The sequence below is a fragment of the Anopheles moucheti genome, chromosome 3 (genome assembly GCF_943734755.1).
Source record: "Anopheles moucheti chromosome 3, idAnoMoucSN_F20_07, whole genome shotgun sequence".
NCBI lineage: Eukaryota > Metazoa > Arthropoda > Insecta > Diptera > Culicidae > Anopheles > Anopheles moucheti.
The window spans coordinates 17,103,047-17,121,916 of record NC_069141.1 but is presented as its reverse complement, the minus strand read 5'-3'; the positions used below and the strand labels follow the sequence as shown (position 1 = coordinate 17,121,916).

General features: G+C 43.5%; 1 long non-coding RNA gene across 1 annotated transcript in view; it reads left to right on the top strand.

Annotated features, from left to right (window-relative positions):
* The first annotated feature begins 2,234 nt into the window (after positions 1 to 2,234).
* The window catches only part of LOC128304810 (uncharacterized), a 133,558-nt gene continuing 116,922 nt past the window's right edge, over positions 2,235 to 18,870 (top strand). Inside the window, exon 1 of the long non-coding RNA XR_008287425.1 lies at positions 2,235 to 2,413. This is a non-coding gene — a long non-coding RNA (uncharacterized LOC128304810). The remainder of the gene's footprint in view (positions 2,414 to 18,870) is intronic.

Sequence of the window (18,870 nt, the reverse complement as noted above, 5' to 3'; positions counted from 1 at the left end):
GAAGTAAAATTAGTATCCAAATATTATACTAAATGCGATGTTGTGCTAGTAAAGCATATTAGTGTAATTTAAATTTAAAATTACCTTTATACACCAATGTTTATATAACACTACCAGAATTTAAAGTGTTTAAAGTGTATTGTATCATGTGATTAAAGATTCTGTCGTTCGAGATCGACAGGGGAATTGAAGGCACTTCAATGAAATTCTATTTACACAATGACTGACAGTACAGTTCCAAGAGTGTTTGGGAAATGGAAAACTATTTCCAGCATTGCATTCCTTTCAAGTGTAGTACCGCTTTCTATCAAGGCAATAAATCCAGTTGAAACATCGCTTCAACGCAATGGCAATTCCAATGGCTTCCATTGCAGCTTATTAAAGCAATGACTTAAAGCTTAAAGCACAAGCTCGCGCAAACGATCGCTATAACGTGTGTGTGCGGTAAAGGTGTATGGAGAAACAAAAATATGGCGATATGGAACCGTAAAACGAATGAAAAAGAAGTAAACCAAGGCAGTTGGAATCCGTCCCTTACTAAGCACCAATCCTTCCCCCCCCCCCTCCCTCCAACAATTGGCCCCGCAGCAAAGGACTCATTTCCGGTGGAGAAAGGACTTCTCCCGGTTCGGTTTTGTGTACGCACAGTCAGCTACCCTTAACCGAAACCGATTTTGATGGTGGTGAATTTAAAAATTTAAGAACGTACCGCATCGTTATGGTAGTGGCAGCCAGTTTAACCGGGGTCGTGGCCATTTGGCTACACTGGTGGTCTTTGGCTGGGAGGGGTTTTGCCATCGGGATCACCATCTGCGTTTTGTGCGAATTCAATTGTGGCTGACGCGGATTTATATGTGTATTTTCTGCTCCGGTGTTGGGTGTGGTTTAATGTTTGATTTGGTGAGCATTTGTGTGTCTGTTTTCTGTGGGTGCTTCTTTTACGATTATGATTTTTGGGGTATGAGAGAATTTAACAAAATCGAGGATAGGAGAAAAATTTAATTATTCATATAAGGATTGGCCAGCTTTAAAGCGTACGATAAAAATACATTTCACAATAAAACGGGCAATAAATGCTGTCTGGTGTCTCTTGAGAATTTTACTCGATCACGTGTCTTTTGGTAAAAAAACAGAAACAATTAAAGAACATCAATTGAACACCACAAAATTCAGTTCTATTTTACATCGAAATTAAATTTCCCGCTGATCAACTGCTCTAGACATTGAGACAGAGAGAGAGAGAGAGAAAGAGAAAGATATAGAGCGAGAAGAAGAAAAACCATCTCAATAAGTTTCTCATTCGCTTGACACAATCAAACACCTTTCGGGGTTTGATTGGGGAACTTTCCACGAAAAAAAAAACCGTCATCTCGTCTGGGATGCCGTAGCCAACGGATGTCTACACACAAATTCAGCCAATTTTCGCACTTTCCCCTTGGCTGGACGGTTTTGTTCCCCCACTTCCTTCGATCCACCTTTATTCCTTCCGCGCTTGTTATCCTCTGGCCGTACAAGCGTACAAATCAACCGTAAAGTTATTGGGTCTGAGATTAGCTCCAGATTTTATGTATTGTGTGAGAAAGGTCGTACATGCGGGTCGTTCCGGGCAAGTCAATCTTCGGTTTTTGTTATCCTCGTTACGGCCATCCACACGGTTGGTTATTTGTTTGATTTCCTTTACATCGCCCGCCACCACTGCTGCTGTTCCCTTCCATCATCAAACTTTTATGAGTGCTTTTTTCTTAGTGTGGAGTGTTTCTTCTATCCGGTGTTTGTGCATGTGTGTGTGTGTTAGTGAATAAAAGAGTGTGCGTTAAGGTGAGTGTGAGCTAGTGATCCCCAAAGCGGGAACTTAAATCATTCAACGCAGTAGGCGAGGAAAAGAAAACATTAAGATTATAAGCTAAAACCTTACTGAAAAGCTGGAAAAAAGTAGCAAAACAGAAGGAAACCTTATGACGCATATTTCCAGCTGGGCATTCAGTTAACTATAAGGTTTATTAAGCTATGTGAGAATTCCAGTGTTCCCAGTTGTGCGGTAGCAGGGGTGCAAAGTGGAGGGAGAAAAAGATGGGGGGGAAAAGATGTTATTCGATTAAATCGAGCGGAAAGTGATTCGATAAAGCAAATCGAAAGAAAAGCTTAGGGAAAAGAATTTCCCACATACATACACACACACACACATACAAAAACAGGCATTTCTGTCAAAGGAAGGATATCTGTTCCCACGGTCTGCTCCAAAAAGGACATCGGAAGCTCTCCCAAGAAGCTTTCATCCAGAAGGTTGCCAGCGTTTCATACACACAAACACACAGTTGTGCTCCTAATTGCCAAACCGGAAGGACTTCATTACTGTCCAGGATTCTTGGCACCGGGCCGGACGAAGAAGCATCTCTCTCGGCATGGCACAAAGGTAAGTAAAGCTACGTTTCTATATTTTTTTCCGTGACTTTCTCTCGCCCTATATTTACCAGGGAACACATTACATTCAGACGTTTTGTGTGCCCGTGAATGCAAACCCATCCGGTTCCGGGGGTAGGCGTGCGTATCTTTTCCCCGAAAAAAAAAAACCCCCTAATGGGTCACCGGTGAAATGGCACGGTACCAAACTACTAATAGATTACCAACCAGCGGCCGGTATGCGGAACGTGGGTAACTTTTTAAAAGCTTCCTCGTGGTCCCTTTAAATGATCTACGCGCGAACGCATCCTTTCGGGGTTGTGGAAAAGTTTTTTTCCGGAAAAGCCAAGGGCGGAAGAATTATTGGGCGCTAGTACCGCGGCTCGTGTACGTGCCGACGACCGACGGTGGGGGAAAGCAGCAATGGCCGAAAGTTTGCTGTTTGGTCGGCCGTGAAGCGAGGATTTTCTCCGTGGGAGGATGATACACAAATGGGAGACGGGCGCTGAAGCCGAGGACGAATTTAATTAACTCTTGCCGAACGCGAAATATTGTGCGCTAGTGGTCCGAGCCATTTTGTCATTATTTATGTTTGGTCCATTAAAGCGGAAGCCATCTTGCGTCCTTCGGCATTAAAGATTACCGTCAAGATGAATCTATCAAAGTTTGGTGGTGTCTCGAAGCAGCGAAGCTTTTTTATTATTACGAAATAGCTTCCTTTCTAATTGTTCTAACACGTTAAAAATGGGTACATTAAAGAACTTTAAACTCCACAGTAAACGAGAAGCCTTTTTTTGTCAGGCTTTTCCGGAACTGTTACGCAAGCTTCTAATATATTTCCCTACCTTTCCATGATTACGCTGAGAGCCTAGAAGGGGGTTTTGATTTTCCAGTTGCTTTAGAATTTCCACCGAACGGGTAACCGTTTGAACCAGTTTTCACCAGAAAAAAAAAGAATGGCTCAGCGGTAGGAATTTAATGAAACATAATTAATCATTAGCCAACTTGAAGCAGTAGGTATCGGTGAAGGTTTCTTTATTGTTTGCATCTTCCACCTCCGGACCCGCAAAAAAAAAACTAAGATACAAATAGCTCACGGCGTTGTACTGCCAGAATCGTTTATTCGAAAACCAAAACACCCCCGTTGACAGATGACCGGAATCCATCGTAATACAAGATGGTGCACCACTTGACACTGTCCTCCGAAGGGGGCCTTTTTCTACGAAATGATCTCATCTCGCGCTTAATTAATTAACCAAGTGGATCCTAAACCGGTGCGGTGCTTTTTAGGGGTTGGGACTGGTGGGAGGATGTGATTGACAATTCTGTAGGTGGACGGTCCGCACACTTTAAAAGCTAGCTCACGTGGACCGACGGTACGCGGATCGGGTTTCAATTATGAACCGATTATATTCCATGGAAATTAGATTGCATTAGTAAATGGAAAACGATAGATTATTAAATTACAGCCAATTATGGGATCGATGGATCGTGAATGGTGGAAAATCGCACCCAGGGAGAAGCTTACTCTCCGATGACCGAGCACCGGAAAATTTGTGGGAAAATAATGATGTAGGGAAAATTTTAATTAACCAAAAAAAAAAGGCTGCAGTTCCGTAGCTATTTTTCAGACCGATTTTGCTCGTACTGTCATTTTCTCCATTTTGAATGCGAATAATAATTGCATATTTTAAGCTGTTTTTCTTGCAAATCCAAATGAAGGCCCTCCTAATGATCCTTCCTTTACGGTGCTAGGACATTGCGAGACGTTTGCTACAGCTTTCAATCAAACCACCGACAGGAAAGTTCCCTTCTTACGGTGTGCTTGAACGCAATTGAAGGACGGCTCACTTTGTTCACCTGCAGGCACACGGAAAAATGCTCCTTAATGAACGTTTTTCATTTCATTACTGGCAAGATTTGGGGCTCCATTTACCGTCGCTGTCCTTTTTTTTTTTTATTCGCTCACTCCCACTTTCGGGTCGCACTTTGTGATCCGTTTTTGATGAAGTCCTCCCAAGGGAGAAGCCTGGGAAACTCCTCGAAAGCTTTGCTAAAGTTTTACGGTATAAACTTTCTACCCTGGCTCTCTGTGCCAAAGTTCGGTGGGAAGTGAAATTATGAATTTCTTCTCGCTCTATATTTTCGCGAGCGGTGGAACGCATCTTTATGCCCCAACGAGGGCTTGTCTATCAACGTTTGCCTCGCACCTGTACGCACGTTCCGAAACTGGGCAAAACTTTCCGTTTCCTAGGAAGCTTCAGCACCTAACCGAACGAACGAGCCTGCAAAGCCGAGCTTATCAATGTAAGCTGTAACGCGAGGCATATAAACCGACCGACCGGCGTTGTCTGGTGTCTGGGAAATTTTCCGCACCGAACCGTTAAGTGATGATAAAACGTGAAAAGTGGCAAAAAAACGACTCACTGCGGTCGGCAACTCGGGCTGGCTGGTTTTATCTTTGCTTTGCCGGCAGCCGTTCGATTTCGTTTTCCTTCTGAAACGTGCATCTTGCCGTCTTACGACATCACGTTCATTATCCTCATGCGCTCAGCCAGACTGCAGTCGAACCGCGCAGCAAAAGCCATAAAGCTTGGTCGGTGTGTGCTATAATAAACATCGGTACAGCTTACAGCAACTGGGTTCGAAAACAAATAGAGCAAAAAAAAAAAGGGGGGCCACTAACGGGTGGCAAGGAAACCGAAAAACCCAACCAACCGGAATGTAACTTCCGTTGACGCCATGCTCCAACAAAAAAAAACGGGGTCGACGAAAGCGAAGAGCAAGAGAGTAACCCTTTTTAAATCTCCTTTGCAAGACTTTTCAGTTGTCTTCGAGCTGTGGGTTTTTCTTCTTTCGTTTCCTGACTCCATTCTTCGCAACAGGAAAAGTCAACTGACGGAGACTCCGTTCCCATGGATGCAAACTTTGGACATTTTCGGCTTGCACTATATCATATCGCTCACCGTCACCGCACGTGGGTCATGTTTCACATCAAATTCACTTCTCCGCCGCTACTGCCGTGATGTAATACGTGTAGCAGCTCGTACATTTATGACCCAAGGTCCTTTTGGACGATCGCACGTCGGTCGGTTGAGAAGGCGGCAAAAACGCAGGCCTGATTGCAAGCAGAAGCTTCGTTCCGTCTTGCCAACGACGGCGTGAGACCTTCGCAGCAAGAGGAGTACTGATTTACATCTGCTTTTTTCCTGCGTCCTTCCTCATCACACATAAACCTTCAAACACCGTGCAAGGAAATTTGTCAGATAGCATCGACTCAACGAGAACGACTCAAGTGGAAAGCACCGACAAAACGTTACCATGGCAACATGTTTCGGTGCGAGTAGACACATCTGTCATATTGCAAAGTTTTACTGATCGGTTGAAAGCTTCCGCATAAGCAGTTCAAGCACTGTTTTCTTACATTTGCCTTTCTCTTTCGAACATATCTACTATCGAAAGAAAAACACGCGATGAAGGAACGCTGCGCTAAAGTGCATCCAAACTTTGCGACCGACTTCGGGACGCTCTCTCACCTGTCCCGTCTCATTAGCCGTTTGTTTGCTGTTGGTAGTAAATTTATCTGTTCGCTTCCAACTTTTTGCCTACGGCAGGATTCCTTGGTGGTACGATGCAACGAATTTTCGCGTCGGCAACTAAGCTATAACAAGCTGTATCATTGTGCGGCATACAGGAGCATTCGGCTATCTCTTGATAAAGAAGCCAGCCAGGTTTGAAGCTAACAGGTTCAGTGACATCTTAAATCTTATCGTGTTTTACGAGCTGGCTTTATCGTTCGTTGCTGTGTATTTTTGTTCTATTTGCACGGTACGAAATGTGGGACAGTTTGATGACGGCGATACCCCCTCACACATTCGCTACCTGGTGGAGCAGCCTGGTGGTTGACTAGCTTAAGAACTTCTTTGCGACCTCCACGTGCGTTCACCGAGTTTCTTGCTGTTACTTTTCTTCCGGGTAAAGATTTCATTCGCCATTTTTCTCCAACCAGCAACGGCTGGGCACAGAAATGGGCCGCGGGAAAAGCGCCTTAAGATGGCTTCATTTGACGACTGAGGGATTGCTAGAATTATTACCACCGCTGCTGCCGCCCAGCGGGTTCCCACCGTTGTGGGGACCCAATTTCATGCTAGAAAAATACATCCTCATCGCTTGCGACTGCCAGGTCGCACACTCACCGCGCACGAGGGCCTCGTTTTATTGTGACCTCTGACATAGTTAAACAACGGCAGATAAAGCGACGCTAGAACATGGTGTTTTTTTGGAAGACAGCATTTTGCAGCATTCTTGGCAAGATTAGCTGACTGAAGCAAAAAACAAAAAAAAAACCAAAGTGTACGGCTTCACCGTGAGCGTAGCTTTTCGGTGCTGGCAAATTTATGGTACGCGACAAGATTTACGTTTCAGTTTTATGTGCAAAGCTAACACAACCTCCCCAAGCACCTTTGCGACAGCGACACAATGGGGACGCTGTTTGCTTGGTAGGGAATGTAGTTGTATGGTTTTATTATTTTTTTAAGGCATCTGGACAGTGTTTACAAATGAATTTTCACCAGCATTATTATTATCACTTATGGGATGTGTAGAAAAAAAATTAAATGTGTATGAAGATCAAATAGGTTAAGTGAAACATAAATGGCATACAGCAATTACGATATCTCGGGTCCTTTAGTACTATTATCGTAATTGTATCAGACATACGCTTTTTTTTTGTTTAAATAAGTGAAATTAACAACCATCATCATCACTAAACTGATAACTGAAAATGCAGAAAAAAGGAATGATAAATTAAGGAGTGGTAATTAAATAATAAGACTATGAAACTTTGAGTTATCCATATCATGTCTTAAGGTCTTATTAATAAATATCTCGAAAGAATTCCTTTGGAATTCAAAGTCTCTTTAAGCCATAAAAAATATTAATAAACGTTTAAACGTATGCAAGAGAGCTTAATCAAGTTTAAAAATTCTCTCGTCATAATTCCTCACGCAACTTTGCTCAATTATTCAACCATTAAAGAGACTTTCTTTTTTTCAATCCACAAATAGCGTAACACTTTTTCCGCCCAAAGTAGCAAACATTGTTTATTACCACCTCGGATGAATCGTGAGCTTCCTGTGCGCCAGTAATTACGCTCGGGATGCACTCAGCAGGAACGCGGATACACTTGCCTTCCCCCCCTAGAGGCGCGTGCCATGTACCGGCCAGGGATTTGGCATAACCATAATACTCATGCACCGCACGGTACTTAGCCTTAGCGATACTACCATCGGAACCGCTGGAATATGCACGGAAATTCGTGGCACTTTTTCTCGTATCCTGTATACAGTTGCAACACTTCGCTTTAACGACTTTCGCTGAAGAAGCGCGAGTGACGAGTGATGTTTCCTTTCGCGGAAAGCAGCCTCCTTTACCGGTGCCGGTTCGGTGCGTTTCGTTACACGGGTTGATTATCCTGGGGCCGGAGATGTTCGCTTTATTATGTGCTTACAGTTGGATGGGACAGGCCGCGGGGAGGGGAAGAAGTAGGCCGACAGCAAACGAGATTGCGCTACACTTTTATCTGCCTGGTTGGGTGGTGATGTAGTGGAAACAGCAAAGAAAAACCAACGTTCGCGCAGGCAAACCACGGGAAACATAGCCGCAGCCGAACCATTACAGGACGCCGAGTGAAAGTGTTGTCGTGTAGTTTTGTATCATCACAAGCAGCTTTGCAACATAAACTGCACGTTTCTATGTGTGGCGTGTGCCTCGAAACAGGCCAACTGTCGCGGTACAGCAACGCGATCGATGATGAGAAAGCAAGCGACATGCGTGGGCAACTGCTGTCATTAGCACCTCATACTAACTACGGCCCTCATGTACATGCTCAAGATGCGGGCGAAAGCTTTTTCACACCCTGTAACACACGCGCTGCCTTTGTTTCCCTGTTCGGTTAATAACGCTCTCAGCCCCGAGATCGTGTCCAAGCGGCACGTGAGCAATGCCTCCTACACGCGTTGTCTCATCGCGTGACGGTTTGCTACTCCTTGCTTCCAAGCTGGTAAGGATATTGGCAGGCAAAAACGGAGTTTCTTTCCTTGTGTCGCAGCACGTTAGCGCACTTTAACGACGGCATGAGTTATGAGCGAGCGAGATTGTTCCTTTCACTTTTTTGTTTTGCGCTGACTTTTGCTGTAACGTTACAGCACCCAAGTGCGGCATCCTGGAGTGGTGGCGTATTTTTTTGAAAAAAAAAACACTGACTCAAAGCAGAAGAGATGCTCCCGCTGGAAGCCGAAACAAAAAAGGCAACGAAACACTCTCCATGCGTCATGCAGCGAGCATCCCTTCCGTTTTTACTGCTAATAAAATATTGAATAATAGATTTAGCCTCTTGATTGCATTATGTCGCCGGGCCGCACTCGATCGCTGTTCATTCCTTACCGATGGTACCGTTTCTGACGCTGGCAAATGTACGTACCGCGCCGAGAACATTCACTACATCCTCGGAAGTCTCAAGTGCCACTCGGTGTTGCTTCGGTGGGTGCGCCTTTGCTCACGCTAAATGGCGTGGGGAAAAGTTTTCTTTTTTCGCCCCTCCCCAACCCCAACGCTTGACACTTGTCCGTGCACTCATTAACGCACTGCTGTCGTACCGAAAATTCTGCAACGCTTGGCCCGCGCACACGGCGCAAGGTTACGTGTAGTTTCCTTCAGAAGTTGGCAGAATTTGTTCGAGCGAGTACTTTCCGGAATGGCTTTCCAATGGAATGGTGAGGCCACACAGCGCCGGAGCAGGCACCGTGTGCCGGCTGCAATGTGGAAAAGGTTTATATCCTGTAACCCTTCAATGGTATCCGACGGAAATGGGGAGTTTGTAGAAAGGTGCGGGAAAAGACTGATATAAAAGAAATTAAAAAAACGGGCGAATTGAACTAAATGTACAAAGCAAGGACTCCACTTGACAGTGGAAGGATTAAATGCTTTGGTCTACTTGTGGTTGCAAGTTGAAAATGAAATAGATGACAGTACTTGTTTACGGAAAATTAGTGATGTTGGATTATCCCACTTTTTTGTTCACTATTTCTGTGGACATGTAGGACATGTTGCTTTAAAATCCAGCTTTTATTTGAATGAATATTTTGGAAATCTTAAACTAGTGGTTTATGGAATAGTTAGCACAGAAATGTAAAATTTTAATTAAAAAATAGAAACTAAATCATCATCATTTATGTGGATTATATTAATTTAATTAAAACTTAAAATACGCGAGCAACTGTAAGTAAATAATGGATTATTTTATTAAAATAGAGGCAAATGAAGCTGCCCATGTCAAAGTCTTAATAAAAATAACAAACAACAATAGTTATTAAAAATTCAAAAAGTAGCACTCTAACTTAAACTACAATATCATTGATTTATTCTTGTATAATAAAGGCTTTAACCAACAACATCAAATTACAAAACGAAATAAATAAATTATTAAACAACTTATAACAATCTCCAAATTGAAGTTATTTTACATATTTCATCAAAGTTACGATGCTTTTGCATTGGCTACTACTAATCGTTTGCATCGTTTGCATCCTTTTGTTTGCTAAACCATGTCTCAATTTGTAACGGTTAGCAGACCCATCTTAAAACTGTCCTCACCCTTTTTACAGCGTTTTATGATGTTTCCTGAATGTTTGTTTTTTTTTGTGAGTACGTCGTGACGTTCGGCAGAACCCGCTATCAAAGTACGAGCACGGTAAACTGTTCTGTGTGTGTCTCCGTTGACGAGGGTGCCATCGCTGACTGGATCGGTTTGTTTTTTGTTTTTTATCACCGTCCAAGCTTTCGATGGACGGAAAATTGCTCCCGGTTGGATTTTCCAACCCCCGCAGCAATCATGGGACTTGGTATATTTGCTTCCTAATTGAAACCAAAATAGAACATTAATTATCACTGTCTGGTGGTTGGTTAGAAGGATCGCTTTGGAGTGTGTAGAGAGTTTTTTTTTATTATCGGTGTGGGTTCATCCGTGCTGTTGTCCCCCCCGGAAAGTCACCCACTTTGGCATGTTCAAACTTTTTACGAACAATATTTTGCTACCCAATTATTTCCACCCTACACTTAGCGTTGCGAGATGGTTGTGGTTTACAGAGGGGGAAAAAAATGTGAAGCTTTAAAAACATCAAATGATTGTGGGAGCTGGGAGCTTATTTTTTCTGCATAAAGGCATATTTATGCAGTGCTGAGGCACGCACTGTCGCACTGTAGCTCGTGTTGAAGTAAACATTTTCAAGGCTGTGGAGACGATGCGCAAGATCAATATTTTTGTTACAGTGCTTTTCCTCGAAGCTTCCCCAAAGATGGAGCTGGAGAAATTTTACTAGCAGAGGTTTTATTTTTCAATCTTTGCTTTGATTTCCTTGCGTCCTACAATTTTTTTCTGCTCTCCCTTGTACGGACGCCAAATGTTTTGCAACTTCGTTCGATCGTATTTGTCCTTCGCCCACGCGTTCGTTTCGTTCGATTTGCTTGCAAAAGTAAACAAACACCATTCATTCTTGGACAGTAAACCCAAGCGGTTTCACAACACTGTTAGCTTTCGCAGCAGGTAAAACTTTGCCCCCAAAATGCGAATGCGTTGGTTTTGCGTTGGATGAAGAGAAAATCTCACTTTGAAAGATCACCGCAGCATCGGGCGAAACGTACAGCACCCTCGAGGCCTGCGTGTAGTGGTGCGAAGGTAGTGCTCCGAAGCCGAAGTAAATTTGTGGCAGAAATAAACTAGCGAAGCATAAACACAATTCTCAACCGGACTTGCGCCCGGACGCGCGCCGAACCAGGAAGGCTAAACATGAGGAAAGATTCCACCCAGAAGGCTTGTCAGTTCGCATGTAAGGACGCGCAATCATCCGTTTCAGCGTTGGTTTGGTGGTCTCCCACTACCGTCTACCGCCTGCTGAAATGGCAGATCTAAGTGGAAAACTTTTCTAATTTATTTATTTGCCAAATGATATATTCCTACCAGCGTTGGTTGGCCCACCGCGTTGGCTGGTGAAGGATTTTTGGGGCAAACTGGAAGTTTGGCACGTTTGGTGTATTGTTTGTATCAGCGATCCGCATTCAGGCATGTACAAAGTGCTGCTATGTTTCGGTGTAACCCGAACCGAACCACTAGCCCCTAGTCAGTGTCCGGCGCAGGTGGTGGAAGGATTTGCGCCGCGAGCCAAAATCCCGTTGGTTGGTTGAAGTGTAGGCCCAAACGCGCAGGTGATTACAACGGTATAAATCATTTTCGTCTGGCAAAAGTTTACCCGTTGCCTACACGAACTGCCCCAACAACTTTCCGTGGGGGAAAAACTATAAACACTCCAAACAACAGGTATCTTCAATTTGGATGGGCCATTGTTCGTGGTGCGGCATGTGAATGGTCGCAATTAAACTACATTCGTGTAATTTACGCAGCAAACTTTTCACTGTTTCACTGTGATCCAACACGATCCGAATGGTACCCGAATGTTCGTAGAGCTTTTGGTGCAAAAAGGACCAAGTGCCGCAGGCAACGCGTCAAAGTTATCCAAATCTTTTTCCGTTGCCCTTCCTGCCTTCCTATTCCAGCAATGGTGTTTATGCAGACACGCCGGGGGCTGTTTTGCTCAACACGTAGAAAAACACGCACACACACAGAAAGATAATCCAGAAAGGAACTGTTTGGGAGTGGGGGGGAAAATATATGCGATGATAAACGTGTAGCAATTTACTTCGCAGCACGCTTATCACATTGGCACCATTGGCTACTAGCTAGAGCAGCATTGGCGAAGGTTTTCGGTTCCGATCCGACCGAAGCACAACATTTGTCGAACTGTCTTGATTGCTGAGGATTATAGGTTATTGATTGATCGTATCGATTATAGCTGAACTAAACGGGGTAATGCGTGATGATGGTTACATGAAATAATATGGCTTTATTTGTTTGGGTTAGAAAACATCCAAATGCCTCCAAGGATCAAGGATATGTCCGAGGTGCAATGGGTGTTAGAAAATGCAACAAAATTTCAACAAATGAAATTGATCAAGAATTAGAGTTTCTGCAATTAAGTAGCGCTATTTGAGTTTTAAGCTTATTATTTATTTATTTTGTCAAACAAAAACCAAACAGTCGTAAAATAATTATTTAAAAAAACTGATCGTAAACATAATAAAGTTGCTCATTCGCATCCCGGATTGTAAATACCATTTTCGCCTGTCCATCATTATCGCTATAAGCACACATAATGACCATGTGACGGATATGGAACCCAAAAGGAATAATATGTATGCTCCCATATCACGCCACTCCGAGCACGCCTTTTAAACCTTTTCCTCGGGCATTCACATTCGCAAACGCAGCATGATTTGTTTTCGTTTTTTTTTTACTTTGCCACTCTCATTTCCGGACGATGATCGAAGGGAAATACGAAAATAAAACAAAAAAAAACATACACATCATAAATCCTTCCACCACAATCCCCATCGTTCGCAGTTGCGGAGCGAAAATACTCGTAAAAAATAGCACTAACGAGGAAAAAGCTAATTAAATTTTACATGGGAAAAATGTTTCAATTTTAATTTTATTTTTTTTCGGTCCAGCCCACCCCGTATTACGAGCTCGTGATTCGTCGTTCCCCGACTGACACAATGCAAAAACGAGAAATGAAAATTACCGCGCTACACCCATTGTTGTTGTCCCCCGTGACAGGCCGGTAGCGATGATCCTTACTGCTTCGTTCCCGGTGGAGATTTTCCGACCGGGATTTTTATACGTCGAATGACTATTTTGTCCCCACTTTGTCCCTGGTTGTCAAATTGGCCATTTACACTCGTGGATGGCTATTGTCGGCTGTGAGTAGGGGGGAAAACCTTCCACGCATTAATCATGAATGATCCATCATCTCATTCCAACCGACGACCTGTCACCAGATGTGGTGGTGCTCGAATGCTTTTTCTGTGAGAGCTTTTCCCTCCCGTCCGTCCGTTAGGAAAGGACGAAAGGCAAAAGATAGGACGGGTCCCTTCGTTCTCTTCGCTAATGCTCACTTTGGTGGGCACCTCAAAAATTTGAATCCCACCCAAATAAGTTTTGGGGAGATGCGGTGTTTTTTTTTTCTTTAAATAATTCTCCGAAAAGCGGAGCGTGTAGCCAACAAGAAAAAAAAAACAGCGTGGCCGGAAATCTTAATGCTCTTCGCTAAGCTAACACCAGGCATCCAGTTGCAAAGCCGATTAAAACCCCTTACAATGATGATCAACAGATTTTTCGGTCGACTGTCGTTTAAAGATCCGGTTACGTTTTTTTCCCCCTCTGTCCTTATCCTTACGTTTGGTAAGCTGCCATCCATAAGAGGAGGGTTGGGCCCTTTATTGATTCGTTTTTTTTTTTTGGCGCTCTATTTTTCGGGAGCTTTTGCTCCGTTTTTTTTTGTGGCACCATAATGGAATTACTTTTATGTGTGGGAAATTGAAATTGGAATCAATTATTGTAGGACGTATGGCGGAAGATAAAAGGTCGTTGCGGTGGTGGTAAGGTGGGATTTAAGAAACATTCTCCCATTTACAAATGAATCGAATTTTACAATTTAAAAAATCATTCGGAAAGTTGATGAGATTTTTCTCTTACCCACTCGAACGCTACGCCTTGTCTGATTATTCTGACGCGGCTGTGCAACGTCAGATTGCTATTCAAATGCGTTACATGAGCTTTCTGTTAAATTGAATAAAAAGCGATTTTGCAGGTCGGGTCGGCTTTCCCCGGTGCAGGGAAATCTTTATCGAGCGTTTGATTTGAGTTACGCACCCCCTACACACTGGGTACCGGATCTGGGAAATCCTTTCCCATAAAGCGAGATAAGTTAATGGGTTCGTTATTGCGTTGAGGCTTTCCTTGCGGGTGCTTCTTAAATCCGAGAAGGACACAAAACGATCGAGATTCAATCGTCCGAAGGACGAAAGCACGTTGACCGAAACAGGACAATGGCCCATTATCGGTTAATGGGAATGCCTCGTACGGCTGGACGTGGTCGGAAAATGCGGTGCCGAGCGAATCTACGTAATGAATTCCCGATCATGCAACGTGCCGCTGTTTGTCTCACCATCTTTTCCCAGCCCATCCAGATGGAGTGTGCTTCGCTCTCCATCGTTATGTCACAGACACTCGACAAACCTTTCCCTCGAGACGGTTTATTTCGCTTTTTTCGATTTTGTTTTCTTTTTTTTTTTTGGCTGTACAACGATTAGGACGTTATTTCGAGCTTAGCTTAGCTCTCGTGTTGTGTAAGGTTTCTCCCTCCCTTCACTCGAAGGATATTTCCACCGAAAAAGGGAAGTGGGCTAGTATTCGGCTGGTTATCAACTGGTTGTACGCATCCATAACCATAACCGTTGTCCTCGTCCTCGTCGTCGTCGTCGTTGGTGGAAGCACCAAAGCGTACCGATCGGTTCGCCGAAATCAAAAACACCAAAAAATGGACCGAAAAGACGAAAGATAAAGATAAGAGTTTAGTCGCTACTTCAGTACGTACGACCAAAAGCCGTTGCCGGGGAAAGGATACACTGAAGTGTTAGCGTTTGGCCACCAACCCACGCATCCCGCATCCCGACCGAGCTAAAGCCGCCCAATTCGGTTGCTTGTAAGTGAAAGTTCAATGTCGTCATTACGGCGGAAATCGAAGCTCAAGTGGCCGGAAAAGTGGAATTTGCCAATTTTATCCATTCGTCCAACGCTCGCCTCATCGCCACCGCTTACCTACGCTGAAGGGCGATCGATTTGGCTTTTGGTACGCTTTTTCCGTAAAGATTTGCCCCCCCCCCCCCCCCCCTACCACCCCCCACGTGTGTGGCTGTGTGTGTGGTTGCTGAGCATGGGCCGCGCATCGTTTGCAATTGCCTGCACCGGAGGCTGGATTTCGTATCACACCGGTTAAGCTACGGAGCAACGGAGAGGATAGGATGGACCGGCATCCCTGAATATAGGCAGTTAATGGAACGTATACACCGAAACGATTATTTAATCGGTTTGCAATTTTGGATGAGTGTCAATCAATTTTGGCGCTTGCTCGTGTGCGCGAGCGTTACGATGCATTGGCTGTTGATTGGCATGGGGTGCAGGAGGGGATGTTACGAATGGTGTGGATAATGATGACATTTGTGGTACGGCTACTGGTGATGAACACGAACGACGTGTTGGGTATAAAACAGATGCTTATGAGGCTCTAGGGATGAACTTTGCTACATTGAGCACTGAAGACAGATCTATTGAATGCAAGGAATTTAATAACAGAACTTAACTACTCTATACGGATAGCGAAGATAAGGCTTGGTTCATTTAGAAATGGGGCACTTTGCACAGCGGGTATCTTTTATACCATTAATCCAATGGAAAAACTTTGTTTGAATGAATCATAGGTTTCAATATAGTATATTTTTAAAAAAATATGAAAAAAAAATACATTTCGCTTTTACGAAGAAATTCTCGGACTTTTCTGTTTATACCGCCCATCAACCGCCGCACAGCTACTTCAGTCACTGTCCTGGCCATTAAATTCCACCAACTCTTCATTTGTATTATATCCTTAGTTAATGCACCTTTCTTCTTTAATTTTTTCATTATTGCCCAATATCGCTCTATTGGACGGAATTGGGGGCAATTTGGTGGATTCAGCGTTTTTGGTATAAATTTCACACCATTATCGTTGTACCATTGTAGCACGTCCTTGCTATAATGGCAGCTTGCTAGATCAGGCCAAAACATTCCTGACCCATGGTGAGACCTAATAAATGGCAAAATACGTTTCTTAAGACACTCATTCTTATACAAATCCGAATTCATGTTCTTATTTGTCACTAACACGTTGGTCTTCTTGTCACATGAACAGATTCCTTGCCAAATCATAAATTTTTTAGCAAATTTATCGGCAAAAATAAATTTGAATCTCTTGGGGACGTTGCCGCGAGCATAAGCATCGTCCATGCAACCATGCGGTTTGGTCAGCATTTGATCGTACAGCTTCCGAGCTCGGCTTCTGGCCATTGTTTGTTGTTTCATGTTTCGATTGGGATGTTTACTTGCTCGAAAACATTTAAAACCTTCTCGGAGTCGGATTCGCCGAACAGTAGAGCGGTCGGCTTTAAGATTTTTGGCCAAGTCGTAGTCGAAGATGTTTGGGTTAGCCTTGATTTTCCGAATGACTCTCCATCGCAGTTCACGATTCACGGTTCCACTCCGTCGCTTAGTTTGCACCTTACGAACAATCGTCGGTGTCTCCTTGTACTTTTTAATCACTCGCGCAACAGTCGACTTAAGCAAACTTAACTGTTTTGCCAGCTCCCGAGATGACACTGCTGGGTTTTGCAGATAGTTGTGCACTATCAGTTTTCGCTTCTCCTCTTGCATGTCGAATATCTTGGAGCAGGGAAAACATAATTGCGTGAAGTTTTCACAAAGCGAAATGTTTAATATTGTCTACAAAACGCTGTCAAAAGTTTCCATTTTTGTCCACGGGGGGCGCCACTATAAATCAATCAAAGTGCCCCATTTCTAAATGAACAAAGCCTTAGTATTTAGCATGACGACTAAAGTAATTATTAGAAATAAAAGGTAATTACTATCTCTTAAATTTAAATATGTATTGGATTTTTTGAGTTTTTAAAAAAGAAATGAAAATTATATACTATATAGATGAGAAATGCTTCTCACAGGATATTAAAGGAAAAACTTCCTCGTCTTTAAAACCATCAATTATTTGGTGCAAAATAAACTCATCATAAATTAAGATAAGGCTGCAAAGACAAGCTCCATTGCGATGATTCGTGCTGCTGGAACAATAAATTAAATTCCCTCTTCAGCGAGCTTTATTTTTCACGCTTCCACAAATCTTGCGCCCTTGGTTCTTTGTAACACACAAACATACACAGAGCAAAACAGAATGCCCGAATCCCGAAAGAGATCTCATTCGCTTCACACCCGAAGGTTAAATGCCGTGGCTGAAACGGAGCACCAGTTGGAAATAATCCAAAAATTGGGTATCGCAACATAATTATGCAAATGTTACAACCATTTTCACTGCCAATCATCCTGCCGGGGATCTCCACCATCGCTACCACCGCCTCATCAGGTTTAATAGTCTGCCAAATGATGGAAACTGTCATTTTCCATGGAAACGTGATCCACGGTGAAACGATTCCAAAGCATGCTTTGGGCGCTTGTTTCACCTGCCCATCGATGTAAAGTGAAGCTGCAAAAGCACTGCCAGGAGGGAGTGCTCCGGATGGAAGTGAGACATTTTCCAGTGGATTTGTTGTTTTGCATCTGACTGGCTTTTACGCTCCACAAAACTATCAGCTCTATTCCTTCTGTGAAAAGGGGAAAAAGCCACCATTGGCACTCGGGAAATTCGTTTGGAAATTCGAACCGATGCTCGGCAGTCGATTCGATTTGCGTTTCGTCTTCGATTTTGAAGCATGAATTCCGTTCACTTTCATCGCGATGTATTTTGAGCTCATCCATATTCAAACAGCGTCAAGCGTCCTTTTTCTCGCTTGGCTGTGTTTTATCACTTGCCGGGTGAGTTTACCGTGCCGAAAAGGTGCTGCTCATTGCAATGGTAAACCACACGGTGCTGAATCCAAAACAACTGATTGCATTGCACCCTCAACAACAACAAAAAAAGGAGAGAAAGAACACATCAAAGAGCATCCGATCGTCCATCTTCACCCCGTGGTGGTATGCTGATGATGGAATTAAGCAATGACGGTGATGAGAACCGTTTGGGCGCGTGTAAAGTGGTAGTGATTTTTGGTTGCTTTGCGCAAAACGACAGCCAAACGGTGGTAGATTGGAATCGTGTATTGGCAATTCTTGGGAATAAATAAAAGCGATGCACCATTGCTTGACGCTATGCTACACATCGTTCCAGGGCATGTTGTTCCACCATCCGTGGCACTGCAGTCTCTCGAGTGGATGATGCATTGAGATGGGATCTGTTCTGCTTGAAAAAATGGCACAGTGATGTGCAAACGCGTGTGTGGAAGCACGAAACGCTTGAAGCGATTGTGGAAAAACGGGGCCAAAATTAATCATGGCATCTGGTTTTACTACCCAAACAGATAACACAAGACGCAATGCCATGGATTGATTTCCCCAGCGCTTCGTTTGAGGCCAATGTTTGAATGTTGCTTGAAGGATGTTCAAAGCACGAAATTAACAAACTTGGTTTTTTATTTCCTTTATTGCTGTGTAATAGGAAAAATAATAATGCTTTTATGGGCTCTCTTAAATTCTGAACACGCACGGCTAAGTGATAATTATACCACCCCGGAAAAAAGAGCAAAAGTTTTACAATCTAAAATTGCACCCCATTCCAACCGTTGTTGTTTGCATTCATGCAAACCATCGCCATTTTAATCACTTTCCATTAAAAAAAACCATCCGTTTTTCGTGCGTTT